Source organism: Chlorocebus sabaeus, chromosome 14 (assembly GCF_047675955.1).
Source record: "Chlorocebus sabaeus isolate Y175 chromosome 14, mChlSab1.0.hap1, whole genome shotgun sequence".
In the NCBI taxonomy this organism is placed as follows: domain Eukaryota; kingdom Metazoa; phylum Chordata; class Mammalia; order Primates; family Cercopithecidae; genus Chlorocebus; species Chlorocebus sabaeus.
The window spans coordinates 72,612,873-72,635,133 of NC_132917.1; the positions used below are offsets into that span (position 1 = coordinate 72,612,873).

Here is a 22,261-nt window from a genome sequence, read left to right on the forward strand (position 1 = left end):
AGCAAAGGCAAATCTTCTCCAGAGAAATATACCTTTACCCATACTTCTAGGAATTCTCACAAATAATACTCCTTAGAACTGGAACTTAAGTATCAACAGTCATAAAACATACAAGGAAACAAAGTATAAAAACAAGAATCAGAAGAAACACAAATAGCAAAATCAGGCTTGCAATGGCTTAAACATTAATATGTACACATTAAAAATAAATGTGTAAGATGTTTAAAGAAATAGAAAAGTGAATTACCAAGAAAAGAAAAAAAAACTATCAAAAATGAATATATGAACCCAAAATATCTGAGACAGGTCTCAGTCAACTTACAAAGTTTATTGTGCCAAGGTTAAGAACATGCCTGTGACATAGCCTCGGAGGTCCTGATGACATGTGTCCAAGGTGGCTGAGGTACAGCTTGCTATTATACATTTTAGAAAGATATAATACATCAATCAATACATATAAGATTCAGATTGGTATGATCTGGAAGGGCAGGACAATTTGAAGCAGGGAAGGGCTTCCAGGTCATAAGTAGATTTAAAATTTTTCTGATTGGCAACTGGCTGAAAGAGTTATTATCAGTAGAAAGCAATGTCTGGGTTACAATAAAGGGTTGTAGAGACCGAGATTTTATCATGCAGATGAAGCCTCCAAGTAGCAGGCTGCAGGGAGAATAGACTGTAAATATTTCTCATCAGACTTGGATTTTCAGGTTAACTCTGGAATGCCCTTGACTGAGAGGAAGGGTCCATTGAGATGGTGGGGGTGCCTTAAAATGTTATTTTTGGTTTACAAATAGATAAACCGGAAATGAAATATAGAACTTTTAGAATAAAAACTATAACAACTGTTATTTGAAACAAGAAATGGAAAGGAAAATACTTAACTGGGAGGTGTATATATAAAAAGTACAAAATGCAGAAAGACGAAAGATGGAAAACACTAAAGAAGAGAAAGGAGAATACAATGGGTTTAATGGGAGCTCTAGTAAGAAATAAGAGACAGGTAAATTTTTTTTTAAATAGTTGAGAAGTTCCCAGAATTGATAAAAGATGTAATGAAGTTGTGACCCTCAAAATAAAAAGACAGACCCATAAGCCTTACCAAAAGTAGCCCCATCTCTGCTCAGTTATATCTAGCAAACATTTAGAACTGGCTGCCTATTTATCCCTTCTCTTCATAGCTAAACTTTAGTAGCGTGCAGAACCTTGCTATGATGGAGCTAATTATATAAATATATGGACCCCTAGACCTGTGCAAACTTTTGGTATGTCTTTTATTAGCTCATTCTTCCATTACTACAGCATCATTTCCAAACTGTCACCATTCTCTTTAAGATACCAATCTCAATCCTACAACTGCCTTTCACAACAAATGGTATTGCCATGTATTACATTTAAAAACTTCAGGCTTACTAGGCACAAAATATTCTTAACTTCTTGCATTCCAATACACAAGTCTGTCTATATCTCTGTCTACCCTGATATTTGTTCCTTCTTATCTCTATGAAATAGATAGGGCATCTCAATGCAAGACTAATCCTGTGTTCTCAAAATCTCATATCTCTTCCACTCCAGGAGGGTTATTCCATCAATACTTTCTTTGGTGGGGGGAAGCTGATTTCTTTCAAAACATGCCCCCATCTTAACAAAACAACACAGCCCATCATTTTAAAGAAAAAAAAAATGCACTAAATGAAAATCTCTCTTCTGATAAATTTCCTTCTGGCATCCTTTCCCTTCCCTTTCTCTCTCTCTCTCTCTCTCTCTCTCTCTCTCTCCCCCCCCCCCCCCACCCCCGCCCTCTCCCTCTCTCTCCCCTGCCTTTTCTCAGTTAAGATCTTAAAAGAGCACACTACACTTACTGCCTCCATTTCCTCAAATTACACTTGCTCTTCAAACCAGTGTAATCTGTTTCTTACCTATACCACTCACAATGAACCTATTCTTGCTAAAGTCAATAGAAGACTATTAATTGTCAAATCAAAAATTCACTTTTAAGTTCATCATTTACTTGACTTCACTTTTGTATGTGCCACCACAAACTATCCCCTCTTTTTAAAATCTCTATTCCCGGGGCTTCTATTACACTCCTCCTTGGTTCTCCCCATTCTCAGTCTCCTTCAATAATTCTTCTTCTTCCCTCTACCCCTGAATACCTCCTTGGCCATTTCTTCTCACTCTTCATACATAAATACACCCTCAGAGATGTCATCAATACCTCAGTTGTTAGTATTAAACAAGTCTGGTTACCAAACCAATAACACCAGGATATATCTCTGTCAAGTCCTATAAACCTGAATACCTAACCACCATTCATCCTCAAAGACATCACAAACCATGCATGTCAAAAACTACTCAGCTGGGCGTGGTAGCATGTACCTATAGTCCCAGCCACTCAGGAGGCTGAAATGGGAGGATCTCTTGAACCGAGGAGTTCAAACTCAACCCAGATAATACGGCAAGGGGCATGTCTCTTGAATTTAAAAAAAAAAAAAAATTATTTAACTTTCTACCCAAACCCACATTTCGCTCCTAGTATTCACCATCTCATTTGAAGATAATACCAGCTACTGAGTTACCTAAACTATCTCATTTGAAGATAATACCAGCTACTGAGTTACCTAAACTAGAAATATGTATGTTAACCTTGACACCTTACTTCACCTCACACCTCCTCATAACTAGTCACCAAGACCTATCGTTTCTAATTCCATAATGGCTCTTCTATGCTCTTTCCCCTCCCTATTCTCCCCAGCTACTGCCTTGACTCATGTCCTTATCATCTCTCTTCTGAACATTTATTTTTGTCACTTTCCCCTTATATTTGTAACAATCCATCTTCAATACTTCTTTGACAGTAATTTTTTAAATGAGACCTTGTACTCGGAAATTGAAAGACAGAAATACACACACATACACACAACTTTAGGATCTTGTTTCAGGATCAAGTCCAAAGTCCTTAGCATAGTATGTAAGACCCCCTCCATGTCCAGCATTATCTCTGAATACTCCCCACATTCACTCTACAACTCTACTTGAAGTTCCTTGAGCGTAGCATGTATTCCCTCTGCCTGCAATCTCCTTACCATCACTTCTCTGGCAAATTCCTACTCATCTCTCAAGGTTCAGCTCAAAAATCAACTCTTTCCTAAAACGTCTCTCCTTAACACAACTACTATAACCTGATAGAGAAGCACCTCACCTTTTTAGTTTTTAGGATTTGTTTTTGTTTTTGTTTTTGTTTTGATACAGGGTCTCACTCTGTATCCCAGGCTCAATCGATCCTCCTGCCTCAGCCTCCTGAGTAGCTGGGACTACAGGCAGGCACCAACATGCCTAGCTCATTTTTTTGTAGAGACAAGGTTTCACTATGTTGCCTGGGATGGTCTCAAACTCCTGGGCTCAAGCAATCCTCCCACCTTGACCTCCCAAAGTACTGGGATTACAGGTGTAAGCCACCATGCCCAGCTCAGAAGCTGCTCTTCTTACCAACAAGGTAGAACATAAGAAACTATTCATAAAACCAAAGCAACCATGAAGAGCTTAAGCTTGCATACTCTGGAGGAATTTACACTAAACAAGACCATGAGTCCATTCTTTAAAGATTCGAATTCAATACTATTTTTCTCCTACTTGCTGATATTAGGCATCTTTTCCCAAATGAGACCAATTTCTTTTTTTTTTTTTTTCGTTTTGGTAGAGATGAGATCTTGCTACATTGCTCAGGGTGCTGTCAAACTCCTAGCCTCGAGCAATCCTACCACCTCTGCCTCCCAAAGTGCTGGCATAACAGGGTGTGAGCCACCACACCCAGCCAAATTTAATCTACAATAACAGTCTGTTGCAGCATGTATTAGTCTAGTTCTACTTATTTCATTTTTTAATAGTTTTTTGGGTTTTTTTTTTTGGTTTTTTTTTTTAGAGACAGTATCTCACTCTGTTGCCCAGACTGGAGCACAGTGGCACAATCATGACTCACTCACAGCCTCAAATTTCTGGGCTTAAGGGATCTTCTAGCCTCCACCTCCTAAGTAGCTAGGACTACAGGCATGCACCACCACACGAAGCTAATTTTTTTAATTTTTTTTAGCAGAGATGGGGTCTCACTATGCTGCCCAGCTGGTCTCAAACTTCTGGGCTCAAGCGATCCTCCCACCTCAGCCCCCCAAACTGCTGAGATTATGAGCATGAGCCGCTGTGCCTGCCCATAGTCCAGTTTTATAAGGAATATATTTAAAAATCTATATTTTTAAGGATGAAACAAAATCTATTGAAGCATCTAGCCCCTATCCTTGATAAGGAGTGTGTGATAAGGATATAGGATAAGAGTTACTCCTGAACAGTCCTGGTATAATCATTCACCAACTGGCTCTCACTTTGACACTGTATAAATTTGAACTGGTCTTGAACCTATGAAGCCATATGTGGTTTGAGGTAAATTTCACCAGGAGTACTGTCATCTTGTTTTGCCTCAAAGTTCTTGAACAAATGCCTAGTATTATCCAGAAGTTACATTAGGATAATGGGCCTACAAATCAATGGGCACCACTACTAAAGATATTCACTGGTGGAAAGCACAGTTAATGTCCTTTTACTTTGGAATGTTTATTTGTTCATATTTTTGAAAGGGTACTATGGTGAACACTCTATACAGTAATGATTTATTTACATGTCTATCTGCCCTATAAGACCATGAGTTCCTTGAGAGTTTACACCTGGAACAATGGCTGTATCCCACAGAGAAAGCATTATAAAGTGACGAAGAGCCAAAGCAGTGCCCAAAAATGTTTCAACATTTCAACTTTCCCCAAAGAGAAGCACTAGAGTTCAATAATAAATATTTTTACCAAAAAGTTAATTCAAGTTCTAGCAGTGCAAATAATTTGCACTTCAGCTAAAATGTTAAATAGAAACAGAAAGAAACAGAGGAGGAAAAGGAGAAATTTAGATGGCTAAAGGAAATCTATTATAGGAGGAGAGTAGTGTCTGGCAATAATTTGTTATTTCCCTAGCTCTCCTCTAACCTTCTCTGGAAGCTAGGAGAAGGAATATGATTAAACTGCAACAAGACCTGGTTCTGAAGAGAACTCATGTTTCTGGCCCTTGTTGCCAACAGAAGGGGGAGGGTGACAGCAGTCCCTACGGGCTTTTAGAAAAAATTGCTTCCAGGTGGAAATTTTTTATGGTACTGAGCAGCCTGGAGCCATGTTTTGCTTTACTTCTTAACTACTGATGATTAAACCATGGACAATCAGGCTGCAACAATGGAAACAGTTAGACAGCTCTGAAACATCATGGTTACATGCTCCAAATTACAAAGTTAACTCTCAAAGGAGAGAAACATTTTGTTGGCAAAATCTTTTTCTAAGGGGGACTTTTTTAACTGTGGGAGGGGGGGTGGTGTCAGGTGGAGTCTGTCAAAGATTTATATTTGGTAGAATATAAAAGTAGCCAAGAACTCTGTATCATAATGATAAACATCAGTCCCATGCCAAACCTAGACACTGTAATGTAGAGTCATAGGGAGCTGAACAAAGGACAATGCTAAATGTCCTGGTATTTCACAATTTTTCATTACTTTATATTGGCCTGGATTAAGCATTCTATTAAATTATTATCATAGATGCCTGTAGGGAAATCCAGCCACACAACATGTGGGACAGCTAAGTCGATTTATACCTAATCATGGTTCTGAAAAAAGTTGTGATATATATTTCTGAATTCGGAGTGATGGCTCAAGAACATTAGCAAAAAAAAGTTACTTACAATAATAACTCATGAAAAGCACACAAAAACAGAGACCAATTATTTGACCACCCAGTAATTTAATCTAGGCTATTTTATTACCGCAATATCATACAGACCATTAAAGGTTAAATTCAGCCCAAAATTATAAAATAGTAGTAAACGTAAGCATTTTTTAAATATGTGCCAAATCCTGTTAAATATTTTATATTCATTAACTCACTTATTCCCCAAAAATAATCCTAGCAGAAGTTATTATCATCATTTTGCACATGAAGCAACCTTTCTCACATTGCCAGTACATAGAAGCATTTACCTTTCCCAGGTTGCCATAGTTATATAAAGGATAATAAAATGAAGGAAACAGGATGAGGGAGAGGAAAAGGAAGATGAATAAATGGAAGAGGAAGGGGAGAGCAAGGAGGAAGGTGAGGTGAAAAACACAGATGTAAAACTATATACACATTCAATATAAAGTTAAATATGTCCAAATATTTTAATTCAATTCTATAGAAAATCATCAAGGACGGAAAGAAAACCAGCAAACTAATACAATGTTTAGATGATGCAATTCTGAATTTTTTCTATTTCTGTATTACTTTATCTATTACTTAAATAAACATGTATTGCTTTTCCAACTGAAAAAATAAAATGCATTTAAGACTCTAGAACAGTACCTGGTTCATAGTAGATGCTCAATAAAATATTATTTAAAATGAAAACCAAACAACAACAAAAATTCAGTGTAACTAGAAGTCTATTTTTCAATAATTATCTAAAATGAAAAAAATGCTTAAAACAATAATGTAGTGGTTAACTATAACAAAATGGAGTCACTTATGTCAAAATTTAACCAAATTGAAGTCAGGGAAGGCCATAAAGAAACTCTTTTCCTTGCATTCCTGAAATACCTGGACATCTTGTTAGTACTTGTAAACAGAGCAAACAGATTATCACAGGAATTTCCTCTGGCCTACAGTATTTCAGATAAGACATTCAAACCTGGACAGTTGCCCAGCAACAGCTATCTCCCCAAATGAATTAGTGCCAACTCCTACAATGTGTCCCTGAGATCAATGAGCTTTGTTTCAAAGCAGTTTGCCTAAATTTCTCTTTGTCTTTAAAAATTCCCAGTTTGTCCTAGTTTTCCTCATGTGGGCCTATGATTTTCATAGCATGTACACCCTAGGTTGCAAACCTTTGCTATTACCAAATAAACTCTTTTGTTCTAAACAGCCTATCTCTCTGAGTTCCTTTTTTAGGTTGACAAATGAAATGAAAACTCCTTCTCAGGATCGATCCCTCACAAACCCAAGAAGCAATGATCACTGGTCAGAATTTTTAAAATTTAGTATCTTTTCCATATTCTAACTTCCTCTTGTAATTAATCATGATATCAAAATGGTTTTAAAACATATATATGGGCCAGGCATGGCAGCTCATGCTTGTAATCCCAGCACTTTGGGAGGCTGAGGCAGGAAGATTGCTTGAGCCAATGAGTTTGTGACCAGCCCAGGCAACATGGCAAGATTCCAATCTCTACAAAACTTGTAAGAATTAGCTGAGCATCATGGTGTGTGCCTGTGGTACAGCTGTTCAGGAGGCTGAGGAGGGAGGATCACTTGAACCTTGCAGGTCGAGGCTGCAGTGAGCCATGTTTGCACCACTGCACTCCAGCTTGGGTGACAGAGTGAGTGAGACTCTGTCTCAAAAAAAAAAAAAAAAAAAAAAAAAAAAAAAAAAAGTACATACATTTGATATCCTGAAATTCTTAATTTAAGAACTGATGCAGCAGATTCCTAGATCCCTTCTACTGCAACTACAGAACCCATCAGTTAATGTTATTTTATTATCCCTCAAATGGGAAGGGGAAAGAAGAGAGTAGCTTCAAAGGTTATTATGATGGAACATCTGATCTATTAGTAAATAACTTGATTTGTCAACTGAAAAAGTAAGCCACTTTCTTTTGCTTCCTAGTCCACTAACAAGATATGCAAAAACAAAACAAAACAAAACAAAAAACAAAAAAACTCCCTACAAACATCATAAAGCTATTTACAAAAAAACATTTTAGACGAAAATAAATCTGGTCCCCCTCTTCTCACATCATAGGTGCCATGTTTCCATTAGGAAACAATTTTGTGTGTTTTTTCTAGAAGTATTTGTTTGAGGACAGTATAGACTAGCCCATTTTAATAAACTCTCTTTAACACTGAAGTGTACAGGGAAAAAAGGAACCTCAGAGATGATCCAGTCCAATTTCACAGACATAACAGATTTTCCAGCTATGTCCATAAATACTAGTCCAGGTTCTGCTGGAACATCTCTAGTAAAAAGAAGTTCACTGCAAGGCAAACAATCCCATTTCAACAGCTGTTGCAAAGTTCTTATACAAAACTAAAACTTACCTTTCTATAATTTTCACCATTTAAATTATTTTTGCCCTAAAAAGACCAGAGAGAACAAGTCCGTGATCCCTTTTTTTCCCTCTCCAGACTAAACAATCTCAAATTATTCAACTATTCTACATATAAACAGCCTTTCAATTCTAGTTTTACCCTCTGGACATGTTCCAGCAGTCACTTTTCTTTAAGTGTAACAACAAAGGCAGTATAGCACAGTGAGCAAGAACACAGGCTTCACAGACAGACTTTCAGGATTTGAGCCTTAGTTCTGCCACTTAATAGTTGTGTGATCTTGGGCAAGTTTATTAAACCTCTGTATACTTCAGTTTCCACATCAGCAAAATGCAAGTAATGGTAGAAACCATTTCATATAGTTGCTGTGTGAAGATTAAATGAGATAATGTTAGAATTCTGAACAGTGCCTGGCATACAGAAAACATTCTATAAATATTAACAATTTTTAAATCAAGCATGGTCAAAGTAGAAAAATAAGGCCCATCTCCTTTAACCTTGTTACTTAGCTCCTATTAACAGCCTAATACTAATGCTTATGCAGTTTTGACAGTCATATCATGCTGTATATTGAACTCAGAGTCATAAAATTTTTCCATGTGCTTTTCTATATTGCTATATGCAGGTAGTTGATACTCTGAATCTACAATTTACTACTATTAACTATGGTCCATTTTTCTAGTCTTTTGAGACGTTTTGGGACAATGACTTTGCCATTTCAACTTTTCATTTCAATGTTTCTCTTTGTTAAGTAGGTACAGGATTTTCACAAAAGAAAAAATCCACTATGGGAAAGGGCAGAAACCCAAAAAACTCTAGAACCTAAGAAAGAAGAACCGAAGAACCCTGGCATGCACCAACATTTAAACGGAGATTTGCTGGTTTCCAATTTTAACAGGGAAGACTGTTAATCACATAACGTCAAGTAGAGACTTGAAAAAGTTAATATTGATTCTTTAGAAAAAGTCCAGGAAATAGAAAAAACCACCAACCTCACTTCCTTAAGCCAATATTCAGCCCCCCAACTGTGTCCAACTTGGAGAGAATTTGCCACAAGCCAAAGCTTTTCATGTTCCTACCTTTTGAAGGCACAATGGAAACAATTCCCAGAACAAGGGAGTTACGTCAGTGAACTCTCTGCTCTTTCAAGTTGCAAGGACAGTTGATTCACACCATGTGTCAGAGAGAAACACCAGTGAAAACCAACTGAGATAAATTTTAGGTCTCCAGAGCTGTTTAATATTAAACTGTATTAAATCATTGTTATAGCAAATTATAAACAAAATATTTTCTTTACCCTTCCTCTCAAATGCTTCTTCTCTTGAAAAGAAATTTTAAGGTAATTCATAGTTCCAAGGTCATAGATGCTCCACCAAATAAATCATTTCCAAATGTTAGCATCCAGAACCAATGATCTGGATCATACTCCCATCAAACTGCCCTGGCATATCATAGAGTAAGCTTTGATACATAACCTTCTAGGTTTCAAGACAGTGTTAGTTTAGTGACAGTCATAGACTTAGAGTAAGACCTCACTTTTTCAACTGTCTCTACATGAAGTCATCTTGGTGTCCACTCTATTCAATAATTTTACTTTCTACTTAGATCAAGAAATCAACTATATGTTAATCTACATAAATAATACTAAGTTGACTTTATTTTTAATACTATGAATGGTAAGACTAAAACCTGAAACACGTAATAATGTTCATCAAATGTCTGACCTGAAATGAGCATGTAGACAAAGTTAACATTGAAGAAGAAAAAAGACCTGAAACAACCTTGATCTACATGAATTTATTTGAAAAAATGGTCCTAGAGCAATCAAAATAAAATTTAACACAAGTGATAACAAAACTCAAATCATAAAAGTTGAGGAAAAACTAAACCAACAATACAAATATTTTTTTTTAATTTATTTATTATTATTATACTTTAAGTTGTAGGGTACATGTGCACAACGTGCAGGTTTGTTACATATGTATACTTGTGCCATGTTGGTGTGCTGCACCCATCAACTCGTCATTTACATCAGGTATAACTCCCAATGCAATCCCTCCCCCCTCCCCCCACCCCATGATAGGCCCCGGTGTGTGATGTTCCCCTTCCCGAGTCCAAGTGATCTCATTGTTCAGTTCCCACCTATGAGTGAGAACATGCGGTGTTTGGTTTTCTGTTCTTGTGATAGTTTGCTAAGAATGATGGTTTCCAGCTGCATCCATGTCCCTACAAAGGACACAAACTCATCCTTTTTTATGGCTGCATAGTATTCCATGGTGTATATGTGCCACATTTTCTTAATCCAATCTGTCACTGATGGACATTTGGGTTGATTCCAAGTCTTTGCTATTGTGAATAGTGCTGCAATAAACATACGTGTGCATGTGTCTTTATAGCAGCATAATTTATAATCCTTTGGGTATATACCCAGTAATGGGATGGCTGGGTCATATGGTACATCTAGTTCTAGATCCTTGAGGAATCGCCATACTGTTTTCCATAATATTTTAAGATAAAGCTTAACATGTTAAAAGACACCTTTCTGAAAACAGAGACCACTAAAACTGCATTAGTTCAATACAAGGAATTAAGAAATTACAATGGGTAATGGTGGAAAGCAAATTTCACTTCTCTCAAAAATGACATATGATGCCAGGCAGAGGGGCTCATGCCTGTAATCCCAACCCTTTCAGAGGATGAGACGAGTGAATCCCCTGAGGTCAGGAGTTCAGGACCAGCCTGGCCAACACAGCGAAACCCCGTCTCTACTAAAAATACAAAAATTAGCTGGGCATGGTGGTGTGCACCTATTATCCCACCTACTCAAGAGGCTGAGGCAGGAGAATCACTTGAACCCAGGAGGAGGAGGTTGCAGTAAGCCAAGATTGTGCCACTGCACTGCAACCTGGGTGAAGAGCAAGACTCTGTCTCAAAAAAAAAAAAAAAAAAAGACGTATGATTAAAATGTATTAGATATCTACCTGAGGCCTCCTGTACATTTTCATTACTCTTCCATTATCAATAGATCAATCTTGTTTGGGCTATGTAACTTCTTTAGAGAATCTGATATTCTACATAGGTGAACTCTAAACTCAACAAAGTGATGATCTACTATGACCCCAATCATCATTGAAGAAACAAAGTTGCTTACCAATAAATTACTTCTCCGAAGTGTTATATTTAGGGCACTCTCCCAAAGTTATGAAATATCACCACCACATTCTAGCTCTCCAATCTATAGTGTAACTTGATTATTTATTTAAAGAGGGAAAGTAGCAGCATCTTTTTTTTCTAATGTTCAAAATGAACCAAACTAAAGTAGACTTTTAAAGGGCAAGAGAGATTTGACTATTAAATAATAAAATAAATGGCCTCAGCAAATTAAATGGACACTGTTTTCTCAGAAATTTAACAATATTGGCTATGTTATATGGTTTGGGCATTTTCCTGCCATAGGCTCATTTAGTATCTATTTACCGAGAACTTACTAAAAACAAAAAGAAAAGAGTATCTTCCTTTGAGGGTGCCCATACTATAATTAGTAAGGAAATAAGAAACCACAATGAAAGGTAATTATAAAACTGTTCAATGGCTAAGGATGGTAGCACATGCCTGTAATCCCAGCTACTCAGGAGGCTGAGGTCAGAGGTTCTCTTGAGCCCAGGAGTTCAAGATCACCCTGAGCAACATACTGCTCATCTCAAATTTTAAAAAAAGAAAAAAAGCCAGGCGTGATGGCTCATGCCTGTATCCCAGCACTTTGGGAGGCTGAGGCGGGCAGATCACAAGGTCAAGAGATCAAAACCATCCTAGCCAACATGGTAAAACCCCATCTGTACAAAAAATACAAAAATTAGCTAGGCATGGTGGCATGTGCCTGTAGTCCCAACCACTTGGGAGGCTGAGGCAGCAGAATTGCTTGAACTTGGGAGGCAGAGGTTGCAGTGAGGCGAGATGGTGCCACTGCACTCCAGCCTGGTAACAGAGTGAGACTCCCTCTCAAAAAAAAAAAAAAAGAAAAGAAGAAAAAACCTGTGTATAAAGTAATACAACATTTAAATCTGTTACACTTAGGTGATACAGCAATGAAAAATAAAGGAATGTTCAGTACAGAAATGGATTAGTCAGAAAAGGCTTCCTGGAGTTGCTAACAAACACTAATAAAGAAAAATAAACCTTAACAGCAAAAGCAGAGGGAAGAAAATAACACACAAAACACAAAGAAAGAATGACTGCAGACTTCTCATCCAAATTATATAATGAAGAAGACAATGGAAAAATATCTGTAAAGTGCTAAAGGAAAAAAAATTGTAAATCAAGAATTTTATACCCAGCAAACATATCCATCAACAAAGCAAAATCTTAGAAACTTTGTTCTCAGCAGACCTGTACTATAAAAATTGTTAAAGTAAGTTCCTCAGGCAAATATAATATAAAATCTGTTCAAAATCTGGATCTTCACAAAAGCATAAGGAGCAAATAAACTGGTAAATATATAGGAACATACAAAATATTTTTATTATTTTAAAATTTCTTTTAAAAAATAACTAAAAACATTATTTTGTTCAAAGCAAAAATAATGATAATGAACTATGGAATTCAAAACACGTGTATAAGTAAAATGTAATTAATGACAATTCAAAGATCAATGGGTGAAATGAAAATATACTGTTAAAGGATTGTATGTTATACATAAAGACGTATAATAGCATTTGAAAACACATTGCGATAACTTAAAGATGCATACTGTAAACCCTAAAGTAACCACTAAAAACAAACAAAACAAAACAAAAAACACTAAGAAGGTATACCTAACAATGGAATCTTTAAAAATATTTAGTTGTTCTAATTAAGTTAAGGAGAATATGAAATGAGAAATAAAGGGAGAAAAAAAAGATGAGACAAACAAAAAACAAACAGCAAGATAACAGTTAAACCTAGTCATATAGGTAATTGTGTTAACATAATTTCCTCTTTTCCTGTTTTCTTTATAATTAATTGAGTATACTTCCATTTCCCCCTTCCTGTATTTAGAGCTGTTGTTGTCATTCCTTTGTATAGTACCTTGGTGTTGTTTTGTTGTTTATGTTTATCCTGCTCAAGGAGTTGTTTGAGCTTCTTGAATTTCCATTCCTGTTTCCCAGAGAAAGTCAATTGGAACGTGTTCTTTCTTTTTTTTTTTTTTTTTTTTTTTTTTTTGACAGGGTCTCACTCTGGCACCCAGGCTGGCGTGCAGTGGTACAATCTTGGCTCACTGCACACCTCCCAGACTCAAGGGATCCTCCTGTCTCAGCCTCCCAAGTAGCTGGGACTACAGGTGCATGCCACCATGCCCGGGTAATTTTTGTATTTTTTGGTAGAGATGGGTTTTCACCATGTTGGCCAGGTTGGTCTCGAACTCCTACCTGAAACAATCTGCCCTGCCTCAGCCTCCCAAAGTGCTGGGATTACAGGCATAAGCCACCACACCTGGCCCAATTTGAACTTTTATAAATGTTTCCATTTTTAATTTTTGAGAAGTAAGCCCATATCTTCAAATAATATAATATTGACTGGGCACAGTGGCTCACACCTGTAAACCCAGCAGCTTGAGAAGCCAAGGCAGGCAGATTGCTTGAGCCCAGGACTTTGAGACCAAACTGGGCAACATGGTTAAACCTTTTCTCTACAAAAAATACAAAAATTAGCCAGGTGTGGTAGCATGCCTGTAGTCCCAGCTACTCGGGGGGCTCAGGTGGGAGGATCGCTTGAGCCCAGGAGGTCAAGGCTCCAGCAAGCTGTGATTGTACTACTGCACTCCAGCATGGGCAATAGAGCGAGCCCTTGTCTTAAAAAGATAATACTGCCATTTTCCCTTTATCCATTGAGATATTGTCTATTTCCTATTATAATTGATCAAAAATTACCTAATCATACCATATCATTCCTTTTCCTCTCCTCTCAATACTTATATATCCCTTTTCGGTTTTCTAAAGATTGCTTTTGTAATATAAATAATATAGTTATGCTTTTGTTTCTTGTATTACTAACAACAGATTATCTTGATTCCCAACTATGCAAAATGAAGCATTACCTCCCCCTTATTTTCTCTTTTTTTTTTTTTTTTTTTTTTTTTTGAGACAGAGTCTCACTCTGTTGCCCAGGCTGGAGTGCAGTGGTGTGATCACGGCTCACTGTAGCCCTGACCTCCCAGGCTCAAGCAATCCTCCCACCTTACCCTGCAGAGTAGCTGAGACTATAGGCATGTGCCACAACACCCAGCTAATTTTTTCATTTTTTGTAGAGATGCGATCTCACTATGTTACGCAGGTTGGTCTCAAACTCCTGGGCTCAACCAATCCTCCTCGGCCTCCCAAAGTGTTGGGATGACATGCATGAGCCACAGTGCCTGGCCCCCTTACTTTCTCTTTATATCTTTTCCTTACTTTCCCCAAATGTGGAAATGAATTTTACACTGATAAAGTTGATAAACACATATATTCTGTTCTATAATCCTAATTGTTTTTCATAGATGGCCCATACTTTATGTTTGCAAACAAATAACATTTGCATTATTTTAACTATACAAATATTCTTCACTTTTAAGCCAGATTGTCTACTAATATTGCCATTCCTTCCTGGCTGGAATCCCTTTGTCTGTAAATCTCTTTCTTGAAATTCTCGTTTCTTCTGCTCCAATCTAAAGTGATACTCCCAGCCAGGTATGGTGGCTCACACCTATAATCCAAGCGCTTTGGGAAGCCAAGGTGGGAGGATTACTTGAGCCCAAGAGTTCATTACCAGCCTGAGCAACACAGTGAGACTTCATCACTACAAATATAAATATATACAAATTTTTTTTTTTACTTAATAAGGTCCCTTCCATTTAGGAAGAAAAATTTTTAAAAAATTAGCTGGGCATGGTGGCACATGCCTATAGTCCCAGCTACTTGAAAGGCTGAGGCAGGAGGATAGCTTTAGACCAAGAGTTCAAGACTATAGTGAGCTCCAGTACACTCCAGCCAGGGCAACAGAGCAACACCCTCTCTCTAAAAAAAATTTAAAATAAAAATAAATAAACGAATGCCTCTCCACGTCTTCTGCATACCTGTTTATGATATTCTTTCCTGACTGACTAACAGAACCGCTCAGGCAGTCAGGCACGGTGGCTAACGCCTATCATCCCAGCACTTTGGGAGGCTGAGGTGGGCGGATCAGCTGAGGTCAGGAGTTCAAGACCAGCCTGGCTAACATGGTGAAACCCCCCTCTCTACTAAAATACAAAACTTAGCCAGGCATGACGGCAGGTGCCTGTAATCGCAGCTACTGGGGAGGCTGAGGTGGGAGAATCGCTTGAACCCAGGAGGTGGAAGTTGCAGTGAGCCGAGATTGCGCCATTGCACTCCAGCCTGGGTGACAGAGCAAGATTCTATCTCAAAAAAATGAAAACAAAAACAAAAAACAGAACTGCTCCGGCAACCAGAAATTAAGGGAACAAAACACTGGAGAAGAGGGGAATAGTAAGAATGGGTTAGCTAATATTCTTCAGTCACTTTTTCTCCCTCAAGGTAAATACCAAATCTGCATTCAAGAGGCTGAAGTTCCCAGTAAAGGGAACAAGCAGAAAGCCAAGACCGAAAGGCAGGAAAATCAGCTTTTGACAGTTTTAGAGAACCCTGGTACCTTAAATTAGTGGCATACAAGGTTAGAATCCTGAAGAGGAAAAATGGGAAGAGAACATAACACTTATTTTCTCAACACATTTGCTGAATTCTTATGCTACACAAGGAGAGAGGTTAAGATAAGCAAAAAGACTCAGAGAAGCCAACAGAATGTTAGCTAGTCTTGAGGTATAAAGGAAAGAAAAGAATTAAGGATCTACCAAGGGAAGAGCTCCTAGTCATCACTCCAGGCTCTTTGGAATGTCTGGAGGACTACAGCATAAGGCAGTAATGAGCCAGAGACAGTCACACCCTAACTAAAGGTGAACCCCAGACTTAGCCAGCTCAGTCGTTGACTGGATTAAATATTGCCATACCATCTGCCTTACCAGAAACTGGGGGCAGAGGGGAGGGACCTTCACTTAAGGAAGAAAACACCATCCAAAACCTCCACAATTTTTTTAATGTCTATTCAGTCCAAAATTACCAGGCGTGCCGAGAGAAGAGATTCACAGATGATCTAAATGTTGAACTTATCAAATAAGAACTTTAAAAATGGCTATGATTAATATGACAAGAAAAGAAGAAAAGAACAAAACAGATGAAAAGATGGAGAATTTCACTACAGCCTTACAATTTGTTTTTTTATTATAAAACTGGAGAAAACTCAGAACTAGGTTTTTAAAATTCAGAACTCTATAGATGGTTTACCAGCAAATAAGTCAATTGAAAAAATCCACATTGAGGTTGGGCACGGTGGCTCATGCCTGTAATCCCAGCACTTTGGAAGGACGAGGCAGGTGAATCATTTGAGGTTAGGAGTTGGAGACCTGGCCAACATGGTGAAAACCCGTCTCTATCAAAAATGTAAAAATTAGCCAGGCGCAGTGGTGCGCGTCTGTAATCCCAGCTACTCGGGAGGCTGAGGCACAAAAATCGCTTGACACCGGGAGGTCGAGGTTGTAATGAGCCGAGATCACCACTGCCCTCCAGCTTGGGTGACAGAGTGAGACTCTCTCTCGGAAAAAAAAAAAAGAAAAAATATCCACACTGAAGCACAAAGAGAACAAGGAAAGGATGTAAAATACAGAAGAATGTAAGAAAAATGAAACATGGACACCATCAAAAGCCTTCAGCCAGCAGTTCTCAAAACTTTTTGCCTGGCACTATTTTTATGTTCTCAAAAAATATTGGGTTTCCTGGCCGAGTGCAGGGGCTCACGCCTGTAATGCCAGCCCTTTGGGAGGCCGAGGCGGATGGATCACCTGAGGTCAGGAGTTCGAGACAAGCCTGGGCAACATGGTGAAACCCCGTCTCTACTAAAAATACAAAAAATTAGCAGGGTGTAGTGGTGGGCACCTGTAATCCTAGCAACTGGGGAGACTAAGGCAGGAGAATCGCTTGAAACCCGGAGGCGGAGGTTGCAGCGAACCAAGATCACGCCATTTCACTCCAACAAGAGCAAAACTCCGTCTGAAATATATATATCTCCCTTGGGTTTCCCAAGAACTTTTGTATATGTGTTATGTTTGTTGACATTAGCCACATTAAAAATTGGAACTGAGCCAGGCACAGTGGCTCTCGCTTGCAATCCCAACATTTTGGGAGGCCGAGGCTGGAGGATTGCTTCAGACTAGGAGTTTGAGACCAACCTGGGAAACATGGCAAAACCTCATCTCTACAGAAAAATTAGCCAGGTGTGGTGGCATTCACCCGTGGTCCCAGCTACTCAGGAGGCTGAGGTTGCAGTGAGCAGAGATAAGACCACTGCACTCCAGCCTGGGAGACAGAGAGGCCTTGTTTTGAAAAAAAAAAAAAAAAAAAAAAAAAAGCCAAGTGCAGTCGCTCACGCTTATAATTCCAGAACTTTGGGAGGCCAAGGCAGGCAGATCGCCTGAGGTCAGGAGTTCAAGACCAGCCTGGACAACAATGGCGAAACCCCGTCTCTACTAAAAATATAAGAGTTAGCTGGGCATAGTGTCGCAGGCCTGTAATCCCAGCTACTCGGGAGGCTGAAGCAGGAGAATCACTTGAACGCGGGAGGCAGAGGTTACAGTGAGCTGAGATCATGCCTCTGCACTCCAGACTCGGGCGTGGGGGACAGAGTGAGAAAGGGAAGGCGGGAAGGCAGGAAGGCGGGAAGGCAGGAAGGCAGGAAGGCAGGAAGGCAGGAAGGAAGGAAGGAAGGAGAGAAAGAAAGAAAGAGAAACTGAAGAATAAATTAAATAAAAGAACATACAAGTATAAATAATATTCACCACTGAAACAATGATATTTTCATATCATGCAGCCTCTAATAAACTCAATTCTATTCCCCTAGGAGAAAGCAAGCTTTTTTATTATTTATTTATTTTTTTTTTGTTTTGAGACAGAGTTTCTCTCTTCTTGCCCAGGCTGTGGTGCAATGGTGCGATCTCAGCTCACTGCAATCTCCACCACCCGGGTTCAAGCGATTCTCCTGCCTCAGCGTCTGGTGTAGCTGGGATTACAGGCATGCGCTGCCATGCTCGGCTAATTTTGTATTTTCAGTAGAGACAGGGTTTCTCCATGTTGGTCAGGCTAGTCTCAAACTCCAGACCTCAAGTGATCTGCCCGCCTCGGCCTCCCAAAGTGCTGGGATTACAAGCGTGAGACACTGTGCCCAGCCTAAGCTTTTTTTTTTTTTTTTAAAGTAAATAACATCTAACTGATATTGTGAAAATATTTTTAAATCTGTAACTCCCCTGAAAGAAATTTTATCATTGTATAATTGTGCAGATGCAATACTTAAAGACATCATAGCCAAGTATTTCTAAAAACCTATGAAAGATATTAGTCCATAGTTTCAATCCCTATAAACCCAAAGCATGATGAAGGTAAAGAAAACTATACTTGGCCAGTCATGGTAGTTCACACCTGTAATCCCAGCACCTTGGGAGGCTGAGGCAAGAATATTGCTTGAAGCCAGGAGTTCAAGACCAGCCTGGGCAACAAAGCTAAACCCTGTCTCTACAAAAAAAATTAGCCAGCCACAGTGGCATGTGCCTATAGTCCCAGCTACTTGGGATTAGGCAAGTTCTGGAGATAGGTGGCAGTATTGGTTACAGAAAAATGGTATAGTTACAGACTATACCTAATGCCACTGAACTGCACCCTTAAAAATGGTTAAAATGGTAAAGTATATGTTATGTATATTTTACTGCAATTTTAAGATAAGGTGAAATACAGACATTACTCATACAAACAAAATAAATGAATCCTTCACTAAAAGAAATGCTACAGGGAGTTCTGCATATAAAAGGAAAAGTGACCTTAAAATGAAGCACAGAGATGGAGGAGGAAATGAAGAATCAAACAAAAGAGTAAACATATATGAATGGTGACTCTACGAAATAATAAGGAAAATGTTCTGTGGGAACAAAATTACATGTAAAATTAAAATTCATGACAACAGTGTAAGACGTGGGAAAGGATAAATGAAAAAGTGTTACATATTCCTAGCAGTGTCAAGGAAGTGACAAAAATATTAATTTATATTATGCTTTAATGAGTCAAGGATACATGCTGAAATTCTTTGAGTAATGTCTAATGATTAAAAAAGGAAAGGCCAGGCCCAGTGGCTCACACCTGTAATCCCAGCACTTTGGGATGCCAAAGCGGGCAGATCACCTGAGGTCAGGAGTTCGAGACCAGCCTGGCCAATATGACGAAACCCTGTCTCTACTAAAAATACAAAAATTAGGGGAGTGTAGTGACACGTGCCTGTAATCCCAGCTACTCAAGAGGTTGAGACAGGAGAATCGCTTGAACCCTGGAGGTGGAGGTTGCAGTGAGCCAAGATTGCACCACTGCACTCCAACCTGGGTGACAGAGCAAGACTCCATCTCAGAAATAAAATAAAATAGGAAGAAGAGGAGTCAATAGACAGCCAAAAATAATAATAATAAAGAATAAGCCCTTAGGGAAAAAGAAAAACCAGCAAGTATCAGACTTCTCCACAGCAACACTGAATACCGGAAGACAAGATGCTCAAGGAAACAAAACATGAGCGAAGAATTTGAATTTCAACCAAGCTAGCCTTTGAATATAAAGTCTATAGAGCTAAAATTCAAATATACAATGACTCAAAAATTGTTGCTCACATAAGTCCTTCTTAAGGCAACTACTAGAGGAAGAACTCAAACCCAACTAGATGACAGGGAAAACTTCAATAAAAAAGAATGTCAGTGAAGACTGAATATATTTAACTGCAACTCTAAGACAAAAACAAAGTCAGATTAAAAGTGATCAAGTATGATACATAAAAATAGTACATAAAAATTATACACCTAAGAAAAAAAAGAGAGAAGATGGAAAGTAGAATAAGCTAGTCAACTGTCTCATACCAGTAACTGTGAGTCAAAGCTAGGCAAATCAACTACAGGTCTACAATCCCTAATCGAAAATCCTTGTAGCGAAATGTTTCACAATACCAAATTCCGTACATTTAAAAAAAATAGAGCTCATTTGTCACATATTATGTAACATCCCAGTAAGATCTTAAGAAGCATTCCATAATCAAACACATTCATATTTCAGCAGTAAAATATAGGAATATTCAAAAAAGTGATAAATATAAAGATTATTAATATATTAAGTCAGCTCACATCAGGTTTTCTTGCCAAATGAATTAAGGCAGGTTTTGACACCAAATAGTTTTTAGAGCCTTTAGGATTTGGGGATTACAAATGAGAGATTAGGGGCCAAATCAAGTATGCTTGACTACAAAGTAAAGCACTAAGATAATACTATTCCCTGATATTTAATGCTAAGAGGAAGGAATAAGAGAAGAGTACACAAGTTAAGTTTCATTGTTGCCCTTGGGTGAGAAACCAGTAAATATTACATTTAGAGAGAGAGAGAGAACTGAGGACGCAATACAAAGGAACCACAAGAACAAAAATACAATATTTTTAAAATTCAAAGAAAAAAAGTAGGCCATTAGATATGGCTTCATGGTACTGTCTTCCCCCTCGCCCCCAGAAAAATTATTTCACCTGACACTAAGTTTTTTTTAATGATTATAGTGCTCTAAATTTCCAACTTACTACGCTTGGAAGAAACAACTGCTGATGAGCATAAAGTCACTAGGGGGCAGCAGAGCATAAAGAGTATCCCCTGAAAAGTGGTGACAACTACAAAGTTATTACATAACCAGAAGTGTCTTCAACTGCTGAAAACATTTCAGTCATCACAAGCACAATAAAACACTCGTCAATTAATTTGTAAACATTGCTTCTAAGATATTCATTATATTACTTTATGATTGTAATTTTTATTTTGAAATAACTTCACATTGCACAGAGAACTCTTGTATAGCCTTTACGCAGAGTTCACTAATTTTTGCCGTATTTGTTTTATCATTTTCTTCCTACATATATATGTATATGTATGTTTATTTTTCTAAACCATTTGTAAGTAGGCTTCATATATCGTGCCTGTAAAACTATAGTGTATACCTCCTCTCTTACATAATGATAGTACCATTATCAAATTCAAGAAATTTACATTGATACAATTATAATCTAATCCACAGTCCAAATTCCAATTTTGAAGATCATCCCAACAATACTCTTTAGAGCATTTTCATTTCCTACTGGAAAGTATCCAGTCTAAGATCATGAATTACATTTTGTTGTCATGTCTCTTCAGTTTCTTTTTATCTAAACAAGCAGTTTCACCAAATTTATGGACAAAAAACCACCTTACATTATTAAAAATTACTGAGAGGCTGGATGTGGTGGCTAACATCTGTAATCTCAACATTTTGTGAGGCCAAGGTGGAAAGACTCCTTAAGGCCAGGAGTTCAAGCCCAGTCTGGGCAACATAGTGAGACCATATCTCTAAAAAAGAAAGAAAAGAGGAAAAATAAAAATTACTGAGTACCCTAAAGAGCTTTTGCTTATATGAAAAAAAAAAATATTTTATATATATATATATATATATATATATATATATATATATATATCAGTATGTGCTATTTTAGATATTAAAACTGAGGAGTGATGTCAGCAAGATGGCAGAATAGGAGTTTCCAACACGCATCCTTTCACAGAAACATCAGTTTGAACAAACATCCAAGTACAAAAATATATTCAAAAGAACTAAGGAATCCAGGTGAGAGATTATAGCATCTGGGTAGAATACAGAAATAAGAAAATATACATTAAAGAGGGTATGAAAGACAGCTTTACATTATCCATGATTCCCTTCCCCCAAGCTCACAAGAGAGACCCTTGCTGGAGGAAAATGAGAATGATATGAGTACCCTACTTCACTGGGGACCCCAGCCCCAGGCCTGCCCCGGTGAATTTTGGTGCCAGGTCAGCTGCCATGTACCCAAGCTCCAGGCCAAGTCCAACACAAGGACAGACAGCCAGTGACCTAAGGCTCCAGGCCTGCCCCTGCAGGACCAGGCTTAAGGCAAGCTCCAGTGCCAGGCT

The 22,261-nt window shown here is 38.2% G+C and overlaps 1 protein-coding gene and 1 non-coding gene across 6 annotated transcripts in view; one reads left to right on the plus strand and one right to left on the minus strand.

The window, feature by feature from the left end:
- EXOC6B (exocyst complex component 6B) overlaps positions 1-22,261 on the minus strand; it is a 703,452-nt gene that overhangs the window by 623,022 nt on the left and 58,169 nt on the right. Inside the window, exon 1 of one of the 5 annotated variants that reach the window (XM_073023070.1) lies at positions 9,152-9,257. The exons of the other annotated variants lie outside the window; for them this stretch is intronic. The gene's annotated coding sequence lies outside the window, so the exon portion shown is untranslated. Of the gene's footprint in view, positions 1-9,151; positions 9,258-22,261 lie in introns of those variants that run through there. 5 annotated transcript variants of the gene reach the window in all.
- LOC119627441 (small nucleolar RNA SNORD78) lies at positions 9,856-9,920 on the plus strand. The gene has a single exon (XR_005243634.1). It is a non-coding gene; the product is annotated as a small nucleolar RNA SNORD78 (small nucleolar RNA).